Source organism: Lynx rufus, unplaced genomic scaffold (genome assembly GCF_022079265.1).
Source record: "Lynx rufus isolate CCGP_SWC_20201006 ecotype Redwood Valley unplaced genomic scaffold, mLynRuf1.p SCAF_15, whole genome shotgun sequence".
Taxonomy (NCBI): domain Eukaryota; kingdom Metazoa; phylum Chordata; class Mammalia; order Carnivora; family Felidae; genus Lynx; species Lynx rufus.
In genome coordinates, this window is record NW_025814829.1 from 16776638 (window position 1) to 16800370 (window position 23733).

The 23733-nt window shown below is 35.7% G+C and overlaps 1 pseudogene; it reads right to left on the reverse strand.

Annotated features, from left to right (window-relative positions):
• Positions 1–3884: 3884 nt before the first annotated feature.
• On the reverse strand, positions 3885–23446 carry LOC124509819 (heterogeneous nuclear ribonucleoprotein D-like; annotated as a pseudogene).
• Positions 23447–23733: the final 287 nt, after the last annotated feature.

The window sequence follows — 23733 nt, forward strand, 5'->3', positions numbered from 1 at the left end:
TTTGGCCTGCTTGATTTATCTACTGCTACTGTTGCTCCCAGCGGACCCTGCTGGCACTATGCAACAGAGCCAAAACAGGTTGCTTGGCTTCTAAGTAGGGGGGTTGGAGAGTCTGGAGGCTGCCATCCAAGTCTTCTGGCTGCCCTATGTTCCCGAGCAGATGAAAAGGCTCTTGGGCTTGTGAAAACAAAGTGGTTGTCTGGATCGTGGGGTTTGTTGTGGTTGGGTCCCTTCTGCCTGTTCTGCTCACTTGTCAGGTGTATCTGGGAAGGCCAGGAGAATCTTGAGCACATAGGACTAACAGGCTTCTAGGAAAAGGCCTCTTCCTATGACTGGATCACTTTTTCTTGTTCCACGGACCTTCCCCAATACCCTTGAGTGGGGAGGAGAACCTTTTCCTGGAAGGAGATGCTTATTGACTGGGATGCTTCCTGTAGCTGGGTCTCTTTTGTAAGTATTACCTACAGACTCCAGAATCTCTTAGCTAAAAAGTGAAGGCTCACCCCTGGCAGCAAAAGAGAGTGCTTCCCTTGGCCACTTATTTTTGGGTTCCCAGTACATCTTCCCTTCCTAGTAGTGTTGGGTTCTTCTGAGGCTTTCAGAAAGATTCTCATCCAATCTGACAGAGGCATAAACTTTCCTAGCTGCCTTCTGTTGCTGGTCAGGAATGGGAAGAAGGGAAGTCTGAAGGGAAGAAGGGATCTCTTAGTTGAAGGGATAACAAGTTGGCCTGACACCATGGTGTTTCTTCAGTCCTGAGGCTGCAAAACAGTTTGCCTGCTTCTTGCCACTGTTAAGAATTTCTTCTTAGTTTTGTCTCATGTCATTTCCAGAGTTTGTAACTGTGATTTAGCAGGATAGAGCAGGGGGTAAAGGTCAGCATCATCTTTTCAGACCAGACATTTTTTATTTAATTATTATCATTAAAAACATGTTTATTATTTCTAGTTAATTCTTACAGAATTTCAGTTGATCTCTGCCTATCATTAAAATTACATATTTGTTTAACATTTTCATAAATCAGTTCTGTGTTTAGTGTCTAGTTTATCTTATCTCATTTACCTTTTATAAATTTATTATGTCTTCATTTTACAATTGAGGAAAATTTAGGCTTAGAAATGTAACTTTCTCAATTTACTTAGCTAGTAAACAGAAGAGCAAGGATTAAAAGTCTAATTAGACTCAGTCCCGATACCATTCTCTTTTCTTGGCTTTACATAGACTCTTTTGTGAGAAAAGCACACATAATTGGGTGTTTCTTTTCTTCACATAGAAGTAATTAAATCTCCTGTGTGTGTGTGTGTGTGTTTAATAAGGTCATGGGTGACACTACTGCTGTCCATTCCCCACAGATAAAATAAATATGACATAAACTTTGCGAGCGTAGCATGTTTAGTATTATTAGTGTTTTTGCTTATGCCAGTGTTATGCCTATTTTTGACAGTAGCATGACTGAGCTAGTTACTGGAGAGACTCGCATATTTTCTAGTGTGACAATACGATACAACCTATTCTTGGACATATGTGTATCTCAACGGATATGTTTATAAAAATGGGGAGTTATTTGCTAACCTAAGAGAATTATATTTCATGAATATATTTTCTTGTATCTTTTTTAGAGTCATGCTTATTATTGTTCAAGTTTAATCTAAAGTATAGTTATATACATCTAAGAACTTCTGTCATCTGATATTGATTTAAAAAGGTATAGAAGCCCCCCTGTGTATATTCCTTATTACAGGATACAAGTTCATCATTATATACTATAGGTCTTATTTTTAGAAGGAACTGAATTCCTGAAAAAAAAACATTAGTATTTAAAGGAAGCAGCATAAAAAAGGTATCTTTTCTTTCTGTACCTAAAAACAAAATATGCAGGTCTTATCGTGAGCTGCAAAATAATCTTCCAATACTATTAATAGGAAACATTTTGAGGAATTCTCCTTCCAGCCAAGATAGGGAAATAGGAACCAATTTATCCTTCTGAGTGAAATAATTAAAAAATAAATCAAAATGTATGAAGTAATGTTTTTCAAGCCATTGAATATTAGGTAATATAGAAGAGTGATCCTTAAACACAGGAAACAAACAAGGTTAGGGGGGAAACTCTCCAGCTACCACCTTGACAGATTTTCCAGTCTGTGGTGCAGGGAACAGGTACCTAGGGAGAGCCTGGCTGACTCTCTAGGTTGAAGTGATGTAGCTAAGATTTTAGGGAAGTCATTAAAGATAAAGTTTACAGGGCAGGGAATGGAAAGGAGAGGGATTCATAGAGAACTCCAAATATTTGCAGAAGGTCCCCTTCAGTAATGATGAGATCACACTTGAAGTAGTGAAGACACTCCTTGAGAATGGGAAAAGAGCCACAAGAAAGGATTAAAGGAAACAGTACTCAGTACTCACATAAGACCAAAAACTGGGCCTGTTTTTACCATATATTATGGAGTTGTGGGTATAGTACATAAAAAACTCTTGCTTAGGAGTGGAAGATGCTTAGATATAGACTAAATGCTATGTTGTGCATATATTGGAAAAAAAAAAAGATACAGATTAAATGCTACCCTAGACCTGCCTAACATATCTTAAAAACAAGATATGAAACAAAATGTAGGTCATAAAAATACCCTAATATTTTTGTACACTTAATAACAGTGCTTCAAAATACAGAGAACAAACAATGATACATCTTCAGGGAGAAGAAGACAAATCTACAGTTACAGTTAAATATTTTTATACCACTCTCAGTATTTGATAGACCAAATAGACTAAAAATCACTGAGGATGTAGCAGACTCACCAGCATTTTAATGAATTGAAATTTGTACACATTCCACCAATAAAAGAAGCTACATTCTTTTAAAGTCTACATCAAATATTTAACAGGACTTTCCTTCCATAGTCTGAACAATAAAACATGTTTAATAAAATTTTAAAAGAATTATGCTATACAAAGTATATTCTTTGAATATAATAGAATTCAATGTAAAATTAATCTTGAATATTCCCAAATTTTTGAATATTAAATTAAAAAAAATAATCTAGGGGCGCCTGGGTGGCGCAGTCGGTTAAGCGTCCGACTTCAGCCAGGTCACGATCTCGCGGTCCGTGAGTTCGAGCCCCGCGTCAGGCTCTGGGCTGATGGCTCGGAGCCTGGAGCCTGTTTCCGATTCTGTGTCTCCCTCTCTCTCTGCCCCTCCCCCATTCATGCTCTGTCTCTCTCTGTCCCAAAAATAAATAAACGTTGAAAAAAAAAAATTAAAAAAAAAAAAAAAAATAATCTAGACACTGAGGAGGAAATGAAATTAAATTGGATGATTAACTGCATAAAACTGAAAACGCTATTTATCCAGATTTGTGGGATTCCACTAACACAATATTTAGGAGGTGATTTATAACAGTAAGCACCTATATAAGAAAAGAAAGGTCTCAAATCAAGAACCACAACATTCATTTAAATAAAAACAAAAACAAAAACAACCTAGAAAATGAAGAATAAATTAAACCCAAAGAAAGGAGGAGAAATACAATAATAAAAATGAGCATGGAAATTATTAAACAGAAAGCAGAAAAGTAATAGGAAAAATTACAGTAACCAGATGTTGGTTCTTTTATTTTTATTTATTTCACATAAGGAAGCATTTACTTGAGGTTTAACATGAAATCCTACAAATAAAATTCATATAAACACAAATCTACATCCAGTTATAACAGATAGCAAAAGACAATGTATAAACAAAGAAAACTAATTGGTGGCTGTATATATTTGGACACAGGTGTGTCTTGTACAACTGATCTCAGATCAACAGATGACCAATCTTCAATGCTGTCTTACAAGATGGGTTAACTTTAGCAACCCCCTGCCATTTTCTTCAATGTCCTCCTTTACTATGGATGGTAATTGTCTTGGTGGTTGCCATGCCGTCCAGAGGCCTTGCCATATGTGCTCTGTTGGCCACTGTGGTCTGCATATCCCTGTCCATTCATGTCCATAGTTGTCATAGTTATATCCAGTATAAGCATGGCTGCCATAGCCCCAATAGATTTGATCACCACCATAGGCACTATTGTAATTTCCATATCCTTGATCATAATAGTTACTAAATCCTTGGTTCCAATTGTGGTGCTTACCTCATCCATGATGCCTGGTACCACTCCTCCTGCAGGTGCAGCTCCAGCTGCCGCACCACTTCCTCCTTTTTGTTGTTGTTGCTGCCTATATACCTCTTTGGGTTGTGCAACTTTGATCCACTTCCCAGAACCAATTTGATGGTCTCTGCTTTCTAATGATGTCTTTACTAACTCTGTACACACGATAAAACAAAATCGTCTTGTCTCATGTGTTTTTGTATCCATGGGAATTCAATATTTTCAGTCTCTCTAAAGGCTTCAAAATATTCCTTAATTTGTTCTTCAGAAGTATCTGGGCTCAGTCCACTCACAAAAATCCTGATGGGGGGTTCTTTTCCTTTTAAAGCTTTGGCCTTTTGGATGTCTATCAAACTGGTCTGTCATCCAGTTTGTGGTCCTTCAGTGCCAAAACCTTATCAATGCTAGCAGCATCTTTGAAAAGCACATATCCAAATCTTCTTGATCTTCCAGTCACTGGGTCTGTTTTAATTGTACAGCCTACAACATCCTCAGATTGAGGAAAGATAGATCTTTCTTGCTTCTATCCCAGTTCAAGCCTCCAATAAACATTTTACTTTCATCCTGCTGATTTTTGCACGTTGATTTTGTTTTTCTCTATGTTGCTATACTTTTTCATGTCCTGCACTGAGGCGGCGCTGTCCGCCAGGGTGCTGGTGTGCAGTCCCAGTGGCAGCGGCAGCGGGAGTGGAGCCTGGGATGCTGCTGGCTCTAAAATAGAGGAAGAGAAAAGTTGGTTCTTTCAGGGGATCAGTAATATTGACAGATCTCTGGCGAGACTGATGAGAAAAGGAAAACACGCATGACAAATACGAGAAATGAGAAGGTTACATCACTACAGGTTGTACAGAGAGTAAAATGTTAATAAGGGGGCTGTAATTAGCAATTTTATGAGTGTAAGTCCAACAACATAGAAAATAGGCAAATCTAAAAGCCATTCCTAATAACTCTCAACAAACAGAAATACAAGGGAACTTCCTTAAAGGAAGTTTGACAAAGGGCTTCTGTGAAAAACTTAATGCTAATATCATGTGTAATGATTAAGACTAAAGACTTTTTTTTTTTTTTTAATTTATTTTGGGACAGAGAGAGACAGAGCATGAACGGGGGAGGGGCAGAGAGAGAGGGAGACACAGAATCGGAAACAGGCTCCAGGCTCCGAGCCATCAGCCCAGAGCCTGACGCGGGGCTCGAACTCACGGACCGCGAGATCGTGACCTGGCTGACGTCGGACGCTTAACCGACTGTGCCACCCAGGCGCCCCAAGACTAAAGACTTTAAAGGTCAGGGAGAAAGGAAGAATGTCTGCTTTCATCCCTTGTATTTCATACTGAATTGGAAGGGCTAGCAAATGCAGTAAGAAAAAAATAAAAATAAAAGCATTCTGGCTAAGAATAAAGTAAGAAGTAAAATAGTTTTTATTTACAGAATACATCCTTGGCTAAGTAAAAACTTCAATGGAATTTAACAACAACAAAAAAAGTACTAGAACTTGTAGTTGAGAATACAGTTTCTAGATTTAAAAATAATATACTTAACAATAAGTACCGTCAAAATTTAAAGTAAACCATTTACAATAGAAAGAAAGTGTGGTCAGTTGATTTCAAATATTATTTGAAAATTCAGATATCCTAATGTAGGCAAAAAGACTTTGCAAACAAAAATTTTGAGAATGCACAATGTCTGATTTCAAGACTCGTTATAAACCTCTATATCCCATGTCAATGTGGAACTAACATAAAGATAGATAAAAAGATTAACAGATGAATGAAAGAAAGCAGTTCAGAGATGTGTGTGTATATATGTATATGTTTATATACAGAGAGAGAGAGATAATGTACATAGAGAAAGAATATATAGGAAGAATAATCTTTTAAAACAAAAAGTGTTGGAACATTTATACATCAGTATGCATAAAAAGAGTCTTAAATGCATACAGTATGAACAGTATAATAAAAATAACTCAAAATGTATCATCAACATGAAAATAAGCTACACATTTTTAGATTTCTAAAAATAAAAATTAGAGAAAAACTATGTATCCTATGTGTATGCCAAAGTATGATTTATTATATATATAAATATATACATATATATATTGAACTTATTAAAAAATAAGAATGTCTTTAAAAAGATACTATTAAGGGAATTAAAAGATAAATACTGCGAGAAAATATTTGAAAATCACATATCTGATAAAAGACTTCTATACAAAATTATAATTCTCAAAACTCAATAATAAAAAATGTTGTGTCAATAAAAAAATGAACAAAATATTTCTAGCAGATAACTCACCAAAGAAAATCACAGATGGCAAACCAGTCCATGAAAAGTGTTCAAAATCATTAGTCATTAGGGGAATGTAAATTAAAACTGCAATATAATACCACTACCTACACATTTGAGTAGTAAAAATAGACAGAAAAATTGGGGTGCCTGGGTGGCTCAGTCAGTTGAACAACTGACTTCGGCTCAGGTCATGATCTCACAGTTTGTGGGTTCAAGCCCCACGTCAGGCTCTATGCTGACAGCTCAGAGCTTGGAGCCTGCTTCGGATTCTGTGTCTTCCTCTCTCTCTGCCCCTTCCCTGCTCATACTCTGTCTGTCTTACTCTGTCAAAAATAAATAAACATTAAAAATTATTTTTTTAAATGGACAAAAAAAAAACAAAACCCTGATCATACCAACCATTTGCAATGATATGCAGGAACTGAAACTTTTATATCCTGTGGGTAGGAATGTAAAATGGTACAACTTTTCTCATTTAGGAAAAAAGTTTAGAAGTTTGAAAAAAAATTAATGTAAAATATAGATAGATCTACCATCATCTGTGTATTTCTAGGTATTTATCCAAACCAAATAAAAACATATGTCCCAATACACAGACTTATGCATTACCATTCGTAGTATCTTTGTAATAGTAAAACCTTAAAATAACCCAAATTTCCAAAAAAAGTTGAATGAATCAACAAACTATGATATAGCTATACATTGGAATACTACTTAGCAACAAAAAATAATTATTTACTAGTACAAAACACAATATGGGTGAATCTCAAAATAATTATTGTGAAAGAATCCTGACAAAAATCATACTCTGTGTTTGAATTCATATTAAATTAAATCAAATATATGATAAGAAATAAAAACAGATTAGTGGTTGCCTGGAAACAGGGTTTAGATGGGGAAGGGCTGGAAGGAGGAATTAAATATGCAGGAGGAAACTTTCAGCATTGATGGGTATGTTTAGTAATGGATAATGGTTTCATGGATATGCCAAAGTCATAAAATTGAACAGTTTAAATAAATGCAGGTTAGTTTTGCAGATCATAAAAACACATTCTGGTTCACTTTCAGAAAAATAGAGCCATATTTTCTCATGTCACATGTACCAACTCAAGAAAAATATTATTTGTAACACAATCTCAGTCACATACTTAATCTTACAAAGCTTCACAAGTTCTTAATCATAAGCATCTGTGTACAGGTATTTAGGTAGATAGTGTAGCTGATGTGATATGTTTATTAAGCCCTATGAGCAATGTTAACAACAATTATACTCCTCAAGCTAATAGAACATTCATGTTTGATGTTTAAATAATTTCATTATCAAGATGAATAATAGGATTGACTTTGACAACTTTGTTAATTACTGATTTTGACAGGAAGCCAACACTAATTAGAATTTCATTTTTATAAAATGAATACACTGTTTGTAATCAGCCAAACATCCCTCAATTAAGTCAGAGCTTTAATATTGCCCAAGTTGTCATTTTAATTACTCCCTAATATATGTAGAAAAATAAGTATGTTAATTGTAAAATATTACTTCATAAGCAGACTAATTCATATGTGAATTTTTGGTAGTCTCCTGCCATTTTGCTACATGTAATAGACATAAAAAGTATGTTTAGCACTTCAGTTATATTTAAAAGCTACAAGTTTCTAAGGATTAACCTTTTATAATTATTTTAGAAATAAAAATGTTTTACTCTCCTATGGGAATGGTAACATTGCAATAACTGCAACAAAACCCAAAAGTTTTCTTTGGGGTTCCTCAAGTTTGACCTGCAGGGCACAGGTTGATAGTGTGTCCAAAGTGCACCCCAGCCAACTGGTAGACCTTTTGGTTCCTTCCTAGTTCACTTGGAATTGTTGAGTCTCATCTGTTTTTGGAGAAACTTCTCGAAGAAAGTCATTCTAGTCTGTCCTGTTTGTTCATGCCAATAGCAAGGTGACATTTCCACTCCATGAAATGACTGAGAATGAAAGTAGTCCCACTTGGGGGGTCCACAACATAGTAAGTATCCCTTTCTTTCCAGAAGTACCTTGTGTATCATTTTGTGTATCGTTGAGATTGTATTTCTTGTATGGGGAACTAGGCATTAAATTTCATCCTCCCAGGGGCGCCTGGGTGGCGCAGTCGGTTAAGCGTCCGACTTCAGCCAGGTCACGATCTCGCGGTCCGTGAGTTCGAGCCCCGCGTCGGGCTCTGGGCTGATGGCTCAGAGCCTGGAGCCTGTTTCCGATTCTGTGTCTCCCTCTCTCTCTGCCCCTCCCCCGTTCATGCTCTGTCTCTCTCTGTCCCAAAATAAATAAACGTTGAAAAAAAAAACTTTAAAAAAGAAAAATTTCATCCTCCTGAAAAAATAGTGATTTGCACCTTAGGGTTAGTCATAAGAATCCTTCAAGTATTTAAAATCATGGAAGACATCCAGACAGGTCAGGCTCAATTGGTTGAATTGTCTTACTTTTTGTCCAAGGTGGAGTCTGAGAGATCTTTAATACAGCCTGCTGTTTCTGAATTGATGTTTCGGACCAAGTAGAAAGGTCAATACAGACACTTAGGGAGAATGCCACCTGGCTTTCTAAGCTAAATGCTGATGGTTTATAGGGTTTATTCAGCTGAGAGTGTGGGCTACAAGGTTGAATCAATAGTACAAGTTGTTATCATTTTGCTGTTAAGGTCGTATTGGTAGTAGCTTTAGTTAAATGCCACATAAAACATTTCAAACTGATTTGGTTTTGGCCCTGTCAGTCAAATCAGAATCAGAGTGGCAGACAGTATACATGTATGGGAAAATTCTAGTGATTTGATATAGAAATGAGGGTTGGTTATTATTAGGAGATAATTCTCCCTAGATCTGTTTCATACTTGAATGACTTCTATTAAGTTGTGTTGTTTGAACTATATTTTCAAGGATGTTTATACAGCAAACATCATTGGAAGACAGAGATAGTATCTCACTCCAGGGCAAAGGGCACAAGGATTTCTTTACTATATAATTTGTCTTTCCATGGCAATAGTTAGGCCGGCTTGCAAACACCCCAGTTTAAGAGATGGGAGCTTTCTAAGCTTGAGGTTCCTCAGATAGAATCCAAAACCTCTACATTCAGGACATCAGATGGGCCTTTTCATATTGCCTGGGGGGATGGTAGGTGGAAGAAACTGATGGTAACAGGAAGGTTAAGGTATCTATTGTGCCTTGAGTAACAGAGTTCTTTGTCTCTGACTCAGAAGTCTAATGTTTCTTGCTAACATCTATGAAACTGTGTCAGGATAACTCCTTGTTTTATAAGCAAGGTAAAAATCTCAGACATTTCACAGTTCTTGCCTCCCTTCCCTCATTTTGTAACCAAAGCATTAATTTCTGAGAATCAGATTGGTGATTCCTTGAACAAAGAGAAAAAAGTGATTGGGGCAGCAGTTATGGTTTTTTATGTTTTTTTCACGGTTGTTATACTACTTCATGGAAGCTTTATTTTGTAGGGACCAGAGTCTTTATATTGTCAAAGCCAAAATTCTTTGAAAAGTTTGGGGGTCCCATTTTGTGAGTAAAGTCATTCTAGTAAATAGCCATAAGTTCTTGGGGGGAGAACTGAGGGATACATTACAGTGTATAATTGCCATAATTTTGTCTGTTCCTTCTCCTGGACTCCTGGTTACTTCTTTAGTCAGTCAGTTTAAGTTGTGAAAACTGGTTCAGATCTGAATTGGCATAGTTTGTGACTTTAAACCAAGGTAGCTATGAATTGTCCAGGCTCTTTTCTTTTGTGTAGATTAAACAGTACCTTTTTTGGTTACTTATATGTTTTATCTCAAGGGAATTCATGGTCTCTTGACCATCCCCAAGGATTTCTAAGTATTCGTGCACCTGTTTGCTACTCAGATATTGATATTCTTTATAATAATTGCAAACAATTTGCCTCTGATAGTTAAACATCATTATTGTCTCCTTTATGTCATGCCCTGTGCTGCTCAAATGGTCAAATTTATGATAATGTATCCTACCATCAGCTCTGACATACCAAGAACATCTACCACTTTTTTTCCTAATAATGCCAGTACCCTACTCACCGAAAGTGTCTGTAAGGCACTTTCCTAAAATTATAGTCAATTGGTAGGTTGATGTTGTTACTCTCTAAATCCAGGAGGTTGCTACCATATTGATAACATTTGCCAACTCCGTGTTCTGACCTTTTGTTCAAATTCTTACCAGATCCACTCCTCCCCCGTCAGTATATGTGGACTAAGTCCTCCAGATCACTGAAGAGATAGTATCATTCCTTCTTTCGCTGACATTGCCCTTTCTTTGTCAGGTTGTGTAGTGACAATCCTAATTGTTGATCTTATGGCTAGGAGGTGAGGCAGAGTCAAACCTGAGTGAAGCATGTTGTCTTGAAAGATAAAGAAGTAGGCTACTTCTGAAGGTCCTGTGAATGAAGTAGGCCTAGGATTTCAAGGGGTTTTTTTAGTGCATATACTTGGCTTTCTCAAACTCATGTCTCAGTCTCCTAGTCCTCCCAGATCAGGATGCTTACATTTTCATAGTGGACTTGGTGGGTTTGAGAATTAATATCATTATTCAGCTTAATATTCAGCTCCATTGTTGTCCAAGTAGCTTTGTGATAGAGAGTGCCAATCTTATGTTTGCCTATAAGTAAACAAACACAACCCAAAGTGGGGACAATGTGGGAGTGGGAGCTTTATCTATATACTAGTGGGAATTACAGGAGATAGAGTTTGAGTTTAGACCCCTGAGGGAGGGGCCTGGTAATAAGAGTCTAAGATCAAATAGAGTTATAGCAAATAAAGTTGGTTCCTTGCCAGAATTTGTTGATATCAGATTTAGGGAGGTGGGAGGGGAGGTTATTCAGATGTGGCCAGTAACTGGAGGAAGAAGGAGAAACTTCAGTGTTAACTGAGGGGAACAGTCAACTTGTCTGACACAAAGAAACACATTCTAGTAATTTTGCTGTAAAGTGAAGGGAAAGAGTAAGACAGAACTAGAGCACAGGTCTGTTACCAAATATTGGACTAGCAAGAACAAAGCAGATACCCTTCCTTTTCTTTCTGACTCTAATCTCCTCTTCTTCTTCCTTTGTGGCCTGCAGGTATAGCTTCACCCTTTCCTTCTCTTTTAGCTTCCTCGTTTCTATAGTGCTCTTTGAGGGATAAAACATGTAGCCCACAAGGTACACAGGAATAAGAAAAGGCATGGAGGTATTCTGCAGAAACTGGCTGAAGCATATTGGGCAGGTAAAAGGGATTACAAGCCACTATCTCTAATCCCTATGCTTTTGCAAATACAAAATTCCTTTATCCAGATGGTATCTTGTTGATCAGGGAAAGATTGGGCATCTAGTAGTTAGTTCCACATTTGTGAACAATTGAGAAGGAGACCAACGTTAATATGTTAATCTTAATATATTAACAATGAAGAGTCTATCTCAGGATCAGGGAGAATGATGACTATGAATCTTTTTATTGAAACATATTATCAGTGGAAGAAAGTAGATACAGACCACAGAAGAAAATACGTGAGAGAAGGCGGGAAACTATAAAGGAGCAGTAACTTAATTTATTATTGATTTATTAGCCAATTTGAGAGAATTAAATGGAACCAATCCATTATTTTATCAACAATAGGATGCTGATAATGGTGCTTTAAGATAAAAGAAATGTATGTTTAAACAATATTAGCAATTAAAATAAACAAAATGTTCATATAAAGCCAATATAGTTAAAAGTATATTTCCTTTATTCCTTTATTGACTTTCCCTCAGGAAAAAACTAAGAACCATAAAGTCAGTAATTGTATGAACATTTCCTTTTAATGTCATGAGGGCTGTTGAATTCTTAACTGCATTGCCTTTCTGAAACATGGTGTGTAATATGGACTTAAGTGTGATTGTTTTTTTTCCTTTCTGAATGTACACAAATTAACTCCATATTATTAATTTGGGTGACTATTCTCCTAAAGCAATTCCCCCCTCCTTTTTTTTTTAACTAAAGCATTTCTTAATAATAGAATTCTAGAATCCGAGATAGTTTCGAAAAAGAATATATGAGACTTTCAAGAAAATTGTCAACTTTCAGAAAGAAGTCTGAATTAATTATTCTCTTTGGGAAGATACTGTCTGAATATAGAAGGAAAATAGAAATTTTGTAAACTGATATTGGATAAACAGGAACTGACTCAAAAGAATGTGTGCCATGCAACATCACCAATACGAAATGTTTAGTGAATGCTTACACATAGAACCTATTCTAAATGAGGCAAATACAAATATACAAACCTTCTCTAGAAGGAATTAATTGTTGTTGTTAAAAGATAGCATATGCTCAGTACCAAGAGCAAGGTGCCTGTGTGGCTGGAACATGGTCATCTGGGAGAGAACAGTAGAAAATGATTCCTGAAAAGAGTGTTGTGGCCAGATCATGTAGGGCATTTTGGAAAATAGTAAAGATTACCAATTTTTTGTGAAGTATGAACTTTGGAGGATTGTAAGCAGTGAAGAGACACCATCAGATCTGTGTTTTGAAATGATTATTCAGACTGATGTATGGAGAAATGATTATAAGGGGAATATACTATAGAATATAAATAAGGGATACCAATATGGGGGCTATTGCATAGTTGGATATGTGATGGTGGTGGCTTGGATTAACATGACAGTACAGTTGTTGATAAATGATCAGACATGGGATATATTCTGAAGGCAGAGGACAGGATATTTGTCTGTTTTTCTTTCTTTTTTTTTTAACATTTATTTATTTTGAGAGACAGTGGGGGGGAGGGGGGAGGAGGGGCAGAGAGAGAGGAGAGAGAGAGAATCCCAAGCAGGCCCTATGCTGTCAGTGTAGAACCTGATGTGGGGCTTGATTGGATGCTTAGCCAAGTGAGCCACCCAGACACCACAGGATATTCTTCTGTTTTTATCTGGAGTATGAGAAAAGAGCAGTCAGGATGCTTATAGGGTTTTTGGCTTAGGCAATTGCATGAATAGGATTGACATATAATGAAGTAAGAATTTGGGGATGGATCATGTTGTGTATGGGATATCAAGATTTCCATTGTGGACATGTGTACTTAGTGGAAGGATATACAGTAAAGCCTTAGATTGCGCGTAATTTGTTCTATGAGTATTCCACAAGATAAGCAAACATTTCTAATAAATTTCAACTTGCTAAATGAGCAATGTCTTGCAATACAAATAGTATGTGATAGCAAACATCACATGATCACAACTGAGCCAATGGTTCTTCTCTGTCTCACTCACTCACTGCAGGATTGTGGGTGATCATCTCCCATGCTTGAATGCTCAGTCTCAGACTGTGGTGTTTGGCAGAAACCAAGGATTTTTCAGAACGTTGGAATGTGTCCACAAATGGCTCTAGTGTATTTTTTATCACTTCAAAGCACCTATGGATAGTCCTTTACTTTTCCATGCAAGAGTAAGCTTAGGAATGCTTTGCTTCATTCTAGGTCATTGGGTAGATTCCTTGTTAAAGTTGCACAAAAAGAAAAAGATTCCATTGGACCAATAGATAGCAGTGATTCCATTAGTGATAGTGAAAGTCGTCCTATACAATTACCCTCCTCTCTCTTGTCTCCCTCACACTAGGCATGAAGGTTTTCAAAGGTTAGTGCAGGTGAATTTGTTTAATTTTCTTTATATTTTGTATTTTGTTTTTATTTTATTCTTTATTAAAAAATTTTAATGTTTATTTTTGAGAGAGCATGAGTGGGGAAGGAGCAGAGAGAGAGAGAGAGAGAGAGAGAGAGAGAGAGAGACAGAATCCAAAGCAAGCGCCTGGCTCTGAGCTGTCAGCACAGATGCTGATGTGGGGCTTAAACTCACAGACCGCGAGATCATGACCTGAGCCAGAGTCAGAAGTTTAACTGCCACTGCCACCCAGGTGCCCTTATATTTTGTATTTTCTTTATTATTTTGTGTTATATTACAGTATTGTAATCATTTTTATATGAATATTTTTGGGTTGTGGAACAAATCATCTGAGTTTCCATTATTTCTTATGGGGAAATTCGCTTTGATATACAAGTGCTTTGGATTACAAGCACATTTCTGGAACAAATTATGCTCACAAACCAAGGTTTTACTGTATATAGTTTGGGGAAATATTTGAACCAGAGAAAAAATTGTGGAGTCATCAAGGTATATATGCCATTAGAAGTCATAGGATTAGTCCAGTGGTAGAATTATCATTGATTCCAGACAAATCATAGTTTGAGTGTAATAGTAAGAGAATAATTTCTAGGACTAAACCCTAAGACACTCCACATTGAAAAGTTGGTCTAAAAGGGAAGTAGAGTCAGAGGAAAGAGTGAGAGGAGAAGACGACGGGAAGCCCAGTGTAAACCCTATAAGTCTCTGTTAAATGTTGCCTCCTTTTCCTTCCAGTCATTTTTACAATGTTAGTTATGTGTTTATTTAGCTGTTTATATTATTAATGTCTTTATTAGAATCTAAATTGTTTGATAAATTGCTCATCACTTTATATCTAATCCATGCCATGGCGTCCACCATACCTAGGTGCTAAAAAAAATATTTGATGGTTAAATAATTACTTTGTAACGTTATCCACGAAATACTCTTTTTTTAATGTTTATTTTTGAGAGAGAGAGAGCATGAGGGGGGAAGGACAGAGAGTGAGGGAGACAGAGAATCCAAAGCAGGCTCTGCACTGTCTGAGCCGAAGTCAGACACTCAACTGACTGAGCCACCCGGGTGACCTCATGAAATATTCTTTCAGTGAGTAATATGAATGATAAAAAGTATTTTACTTCATAGAGGTTTTTATTGATTTTTTCCGTGAATATCAATATATTGAAATCCAAATATTTTATTGTACTTCTATTGCTTTCCTCAAATTATACATCTTTTTAGTATTTATAATTTTATGTATATTTACTATTTTCCATAGATAATTTCATTTTCAAATTTACACACAGAAATATTATATTAAGGGTCTATAAATACTGTCATACATTTAAAAAAATATATTTTATGGGCTCACTTGGTGAAGTGTCCAACTCTTGATTTCAGCTCAAGTCATGAACTCATGGTTTGTGAGATCGAGCCCTATGCTGGACTGTCCTGACAGCATGGAGCCTGCTTGGGATTCTCTGTCTCTCTTTTTCTCTGTCTCTTGCCCCGCTCATGCTCGCTCTTTTTCTCTCTCAAAAAAAAAAAAATAATTAATTAAATAATTTTATTTTATATTTATTCCTTTAATGTATCTAGAGTACATCCTGAAGAAAATTGTGATGTGAAGAGGAAAATATAATTTTTTTCCTGTCAACAAAATAACTCTAGCAGTTTTTATTTAATACTTCTTCCTTTCAAGATAAGCATAAGACATTATTTTAGAAATTCATTCTAGTAAAACTTACTTATAGGAAAATGTGTAAGTCATAATGCGTAAGTTGTATGATTTTCCACATAGTGAACGTGCTCATACAACCAAGACTCAATTGTAACCAAATTCTGTTTATCTGTCTATAGATTCATGATGTTTCTATTTGCCTCATTTAAAAAAGTTTTGTATATTAAAAATGTGATTTTAAAATGTAGATGGAGGTGTATGTGATCTAAAATGCATTGATTGGCAGAATCCAAGAAACTGGTCTTGCATCCCCGTCACTCTTTCACCCCAAAGTAACACTGACATCCCTACCTCACCCACCATAGATAGTGTTGCATTTTTAAAATAAATTAGATAATGCAGGACACGTTTACATATCTTAACTTTTTACCCCCTCAGTATTATGTTTGTGAGATCCATTCCTGTTACATGGCAATGGTTCATTCATTCTCATTGCTCGCTCTGTGGTACTCTTGTGTATCATGTTATAAGCATTCATTTTTCTGTTAGTAACCATCCAGATGTTGATTATATTTCGGTCTTTATGATAATAAAAATTCAGTGTTTCATTGGACAAGTTTTTGTATTTCTGTTATGTATATGTGTAGGAATGTGTTGTCTACTTAGTTTCAGTAGTTATAGCCAAATAATTTTCCAAAGATGTGTATCAGGTTAAAATTTTACCATCAGTAAATAAGGGTTATACTTGCTCCATATTTTGCTTTTTTAGCAACTTTGGTTGGTTTGAGCAATATTTTGCTGTGGTTTCATTTCTGTTTCCTTGATTACCAATAAGTTGAACAATTTTCCATATGTTTATCTGTTATTCAAATATCCTTTTTTGAAATGAGTATTCATATCATTCACCTATTTTTCCATTGTGTTTGTCTTTTTGTTATTAATATGTAAGGAATATATATTATATGTTACTATTTAACTATTTTATTATAGCCCAGTTTATCAATTCCTTTTTTACCCTTTATATTGAGTAATTTTTGTTTCCTAATTTAAAATCTTTATTTACTCCTAAGGTCATAAATATATCCTCCTCTGTGTTCTTTTATAAACTTCATTGTCTTAACTTTCACATTTAGATTTACAATCCATCTAAAGTTAATATGATGTGATATATAATCAGTTGATATATATATATATATATATATATATATATATTGCATCATTTATTAAAAAGACTATTTTTTTCCCTGTAGCAATTAAGTGGCTCCTTTTTATAATTCAGATAAAAATCTGTCTCCATGGGCATCTGGGTGGTTCAGCCAGTTAAGTGTCTGAATCTTGATTTTGGTTTAGGTCATGATCTCACAGAGAATTCACGTCCCATGTAAGGCTCCACCCTGACAGTGTGGAGCCTGCTTGGGATTCTCTCTCCCTCACTCTCTGCCCCCCCTCTCCTCAGTCTCTCTCTTTCTCTTTCTCTCTCTCTCAAAATAAATAAATAAACTTTAAAAAATCTTTAAAAAAAAGTCTGTCTCCAGATTATCTATTTTTTTCCTGTGTTCTATTTATCTGCCGGTATCACTGTATTCTAACCAGTGTAACTTTATAATGTTATGATACCCAATAGTGTAAGTTCTCCAGTTTGGTTCTTCTTCTGGTCTGTTCTTCTTCTAGGTTATTCATGTTGGCATATACATTAAAAAAATAGCATTTCAACTTAAAAATACTGTACTTTCGATTGTAATTTTGATGAATCTATACATAGAATTTGAGGTAAATTGACATCTTTAAAATACTGACTCTCTAATTTATCTCATGGGGTATCCCTTCATTTATTATGTCATCTTTAATTTCTCTCAGTTAAGTTTTATAGTGTTCAATGTAGGATTATTACACATCTTGCTTTTATTTATTTGTATATTTTATATTACAAGCTATTATAATAGTTCTTTAATGCAAATGCTCACATGGTTTTTGTGTGCTCCAAAATATTATTTTACTTTGACTTTGAAAAATATTTTAGTGGAATATGACCCTTTTGATTGACAGTCAGCACTTTAGGATGAAAATTTAAAACCCATCTACTGCATTCTTAACTTTTGTTATTGTATTTTTCACTTCCAGAAATTATCTTTGACTTTTTTATGGATGCCAATTCTTTGGAGAAGTGCTCTAAATTTTTATCTATTTTGTCAATCTTATTTTTTGTTAACTAGAACTTATTACGCATAGAACCTTAAAAGTCTTTGATAATTTTAATATATGGATCATCTGTAGGTAAATTTCTGTTGACATTTTTTGTTACCCTCATTTGTGTCGTGCTTAGTTTGCTTGGCAAAATTTTTATTAAAAGCCAGACGTTGTGACAAAAAAAAATTTAAAAATTCTGGATGATGTAAATGCCTCTAGAGAGAGATCACTCTTTTCTTTGCAAAATGGGTAATGCAGGGATTGAGCTGAGTTTAACCCAATTTCCAGTTTTAGACACTTTCTATTTACTCCTGCTTGCATTTTACATTGTGGTCTCACCCGCCCAGCAGTTTCATAAGTTGTTGTATTTATCAGGGACCCACCAGCCTGGCAAGATAAGAATAAAACTTGTCTTCTCAACACCTCAGGGCTTCAGAAAACTATGATAAGTTACAGAAAATCTGTGCCTTGCATTTTAGTCTCCACTCTATACTGCTTGAAAATTCCATAATAATTTTGGTAGAACATCTGGTACATTTTTGACCTCAGTTCTCCATTTTTGTTTCACTAGAGTCCTCAGCCTTTAAGTCTCTAATTTTTTTTTTCTGTTCAACTAATGTAAAACTGTCAGTGCTGTGCCCAGCCCACACCTACAACTTCCGATTTGCCTGGAATCAGCAAATATCCTGTAAGACAATATTGATGCAGTATGATGGCCTCCTTTTTGAGAGATTTCTCATGTCTGGGATTTTTTTTCTGCTAAAGTCGAATTGCCTCATCAATTTACCTGTGTCTTCAAACACTGTTTTTGTTATATTTTCTTTTGTATTTTATGTAGATTTTCTAGTTGAGTATCTCTCAAAAGAGACTCATTCTCACTATGTGATATATTCTTTTTTTTTTTTTTAATGTTTGTTTATTTTTGAGAGAGACAGAGAGACAGAGCATTAGCAGGGGAGGGGCAGAGAGAGAGGGAGACCCAGAATCTGAAGCAGGCTCCAAGCTGTCAGCACAGAGCCAGACACAGGGCTCGAACTCATGAACTGTGAGCTCATGACCTGAGCTCAAGTCAGATGCTTAACCCCCTGAGCCACCCAGGCACCCCGCCAGTGATATATTCTTAAATCTCAAAAACAAGAGAATAAATTCTATACATCTTGGTCTGAAGACGTGCATGCACACACAAACTCTCTGAATATATATATATATATATATATATATATATATATATATATACAATTATTACAATGATTACTGTTCATCAGGAATATAGTCAACGGTATTGCAATAGTGTATGGAGACAGATGGTAGCTACCATCTGAGCATAGCATAACCTATAGACTTGTGGAAGCATCATGCTGAACACCTGAAACTAACGTAACATTAAGTATCAACTATGATTAAAAAAATGAGTGCTGTTCACTTTTAATCTATAGGTAGTCTTATTTTTTATTTTAATTTTGTTATGTCCCTATAGTTTCAAAAATTTCAGACAATGAAAATGGAAAACTATCCTCAGCAGAAGTAAACTTAAATTGAAAAGGAATATGATTTATTAATGAGATATGTGTGGGTGCTATTTGGAGTTTTTAGATTATTCTTTTATAATTCAATAATAAAAATGTATTTAGTGATAAACATTTTGTTTTGATCTATCAAAAATAAATTTAAATATTATTATAACATTAGGGATAGTGATAACTGTCATTTATTTATTTTTCATAAACAGAGTTTTTATTACTATTAGAGTAAGCATGGTCTTCTAAAGACCATGTTGGTTATCTGGTTTTCCTGGGGGTGGGGGAAGAACTCTGTGCCTCTGCTACTGTTATCTAATAGATTTTTACCTATGAACAGTTGAATGAGTTACAAGATTGCTTTTTAAATAATACATGAGCTTGAACCCTATGATAACATTTTCAGAGGATAATTATTTGCTAGAAAAATGTATTTGAGAGCATGTAAGAATCTTGTGAATCCTTTCAATCACTTTAAGTGCATATCTAAAAAGCTTCCAAATTAAATATACAATGCTGGCTGATGTTCACTTGTTATTTTAACTCACACTGACAGTTATATACTACCTCTGTGTATATACTGTTTATATATGTGTTGATGTACATGTATTATATACATGACTATATGCCTTGTGGCTGTTTCTGTGATGCGAACGTCAACATCAAGCAGTATGTATTCAGAATATTTAGTTTAGGTGGATTATTTTAAAGCTGTTTTTGTTTGAGAGAAATTTAAACTGAATTCTGCATTCTAAATGTCTTTAGAAGTTTCAACATTTGATGGAATTAAACACACAATTAAAAAATATGATTTAGCTTGTTTTGAAGTATGGGGTTTATAAATATTGTTACCAAGGTGATGATTTCATTTAATGAAAACATCCCTTGACAGAATCAGATTTGGGACATGAAAAAGTTCAGTTAATAATAGTTTATGTAATGGATGAACAACAGAAGTTACCTTTTCTTATTAGGAGGTATTTATTTATTTACTTACTGAGATGAGAGAGTAGCTTTAATGGATTCCCCAAATGCATAATAGCCAGAGAAGCAAATCGGGTCATGATAAATAAATGAGGATTCTGGTACACTTCATTTTCAAAAGGTGTAAGTATTTCCTTATCTAGGGGAAAGGTAGCTGGCAATGGGTATTTGGGGAAGATATTATTCCATTATTATCACAATTAAAGGCTGAACAGTGTAATGGGTAAGAATCTAACATCAGGAGTGAGATTGCCTTGGCTTATATCCCAGCTGTACCATTAACTAACTGCATGGTTTTGAGAAAGTTACTGTGTCTCACTTTCCTCATCTTTACAGCTGAGGAAATAATAATATTAATAAATAGGGTAAGTGTTGAGGTTTAATTACTGTATGTGAGATGCTTTGAACAGCACTGTTATTATCATGGAGATCAAATATTGAAATAATTTCTGAGAAAAACAGGTAATATATTCACATTCACATTTTATTTGAAAGAGATAACAAACTTTCTTTAATGTATTATTCTTATGACCAAAAATACATTTTGGAAAAGGTGCTGAAAACAAACATGTGTAATAGCCCACATTATCAGAGTTTGCCTTTTGAAATGTTGAGGATCAATCATACTGTTGAGACTTTATTTTTCTTTGCCCAATTAGTATTTTTCATGTGGTATTTTTCTATCACGGGAGTTCATGTTTTTTAGCATAGGATACAAGTAGGATAGCTATTTGCCATTTGTTTACAATGAGAAATTCAAGCAGTCTTCTGTAATCTTTAGCTCTATCTGCATCAATCTTTGGTAGTTTTTTATTCCTTTCATACTAAGATATTCCATGAAAATCTTATACTTTCTCTGCTCCACCTCTGGGATCTTCAATTTCTCTAAGAAGCTTTGCTTCCTATAACTAGGGTATGATATTTATAAAACATCTGGGTATTGATATTTTCATTGCTCCCAGGCTGTCATTGCTTTTAAGTATCCTCAGCAAACATGTGTTTATATCTATCTTATCTATCAACCCACCCACTTACCTACCTGTATGTGGGTATTAAAAACCATAGACAAAAAAAAAATAGACAAAAAAAACAAACAAAACAAAAACCATAGACAGACATTAGAATCCTCCAATTCCAATCTAATTAGCACAAGGTTCTTCTAGCATCTCTTTAAAAATATTTGTAATTTCCTTTTCCAACAGAAAGAAACAAATCTCCCATTTCCTACGTTTATCATTTGCTTAATCTTCAAATACAAATGAAGTACTTGATTCAGACTCACTAATCCACATCACTATGGAAAATGAACCTACTATCAAGAGTTCAACATGGGTTTATAGTTCTTTGATTTTTTAGCGGGAAGCACAAACACTTTTAAAGTGTCTGCGTGATATTTGCTGATATGTTGGGGAAAGCAAGACTAATTCAATGTAAATGGAAAGGAAACCTCATAAGTACATGGATATAGAGAACAGTGATGCATGGGTATGGGTATTACTTTAACAGTCCATCACATTGTGTCACTGGACCCAAATGACTCCTAACCCTTCACATTTAACGTATACTCACTTATAAGGTCCCCCAAGTCTTATCTAATCATGGATTCAGGATCATAATCCATTATTTTGTGAGCATATCAAGTCTGGATGTACACGATGTACGTCCTCTTCTTTCAAAGTTCTCTGAAGCAAAAAGACAAGTTATCCAGCCTGCATACTGTTTCCAAATGGTTACACTCTGTGGTAGGCAGAATTCTAAGATGCCCCCCAGATTCCTCCTCCTAGTGTACATGCCCTGAATAGTTGTTTCTCTTTCTGTGGGGATGGGACCAGAGAATATGATGGTCTTTCATATGATTAGATTACTGATCACTTCACTTTCAGTTAATCAAAGGGGTGATTACCCTGAGTGGGCCTGATCTGAACAGGTGAGTCTTTTAAAAGAAGGTGAAGCATCAGAGACATGCTTCTTTTGATTTAGAAGGAAACACACTACCAGTTCGTAGAGAAAACCGTGTGGCAGGGAATGACAGGTGTTCTCTAGTAGTTGAGGTCCTTCGTCCTGCAACCAGAAACTGAATTCTGCCAACAGTAATCTTGGAAGAGTTACCAAGAGTCTCGGAAGAGATGATGGGTCTGCTCAACACCTGGAATTGAGCCTGGTGAGACTCTGAACAGGGAGCGTGGCAAGTTGTTGGTACCCAGACTCCTAACCCATAGACATTGTGAGATAATAAATTTACGTTCTGTTAAGGCGATGGTTTGTGGTAATTTATAATGCAGCAATAGAAGACGAATGTGTGCTCCCATTTAAAACAATAGAGAGGAAGAGCTTGTTCAGAGAAATTGTGAAAGTCAGGCACATGTCTCCGGTTTTCTTATCCTAACAGCAGGGAATGGTCTCTGATTTGGGCCCCAGTTTTGCTCCCTAGGAGCACTTTCTTAGCCTGGCTTTCTCTGTAGTTCTTGGCTCTACCCTTTAGACTGTCCATCCTTTTTCAAAAGAAATGGTTCATGTTTGCAGCAAAGCAACCCTCCTGCGGTGTCTGTTTCAGAAATGGGGCCAAGAGACCTCATTTAATTTCGAATTTCCTCAGCCCCTGCTTCTCAGTCCAAGCTGGCAGGGTTTTTAATAGTACCCTTATTTAAATAACTTTGTGAGTTTCCTATGACATTTTGGAAGGCTTACTCCCTGCCCCAAAAGTCACATTAATTTCATGACAAACTTCTCTCTACCTTAGGGGTGTCAGGCAACTATGTAACAATATTCATATGATTTTTTGAATTCCATTTTTGTCAAGCTGATAAGATCTATTAGGCACAGCTTAAATCTCTCTGAGATCTTTAGAAAAGCCTTTGCTACTATATCTTTGCTTTGATCTTTACCTTGAGGCCACTTATTGCTTCAGAATCTTTGCCAGACCCAGAGACTTGAGATGGAAAAGCTTTATTTTCCAAACCAGCTGGTCGTGACGCCTCCATTTTTTCCCTCCAAATTGACCTTGCAACATGAATGATTCATTTTTATCTCTTCTCTTTGTTCTCATACCTTATCCTACCCAGCTAAAAGAAGCCAGCAGCTGTTTTGCAAATGTGGCTAGAACATGTCCTTAGCCAGATCCTCTAGCTCTTTAGGTCCAGTTACTGTCTTTCCGGGAACTTTCATGTTGCCCAGTTGTTCTGTCTCTACACACTTGGGTCCCCAGTATCCCATCCTCCACAGCAGTTTCCTCACCACTTTTACAGACACAGTAGCAGTTTGTTTGCTG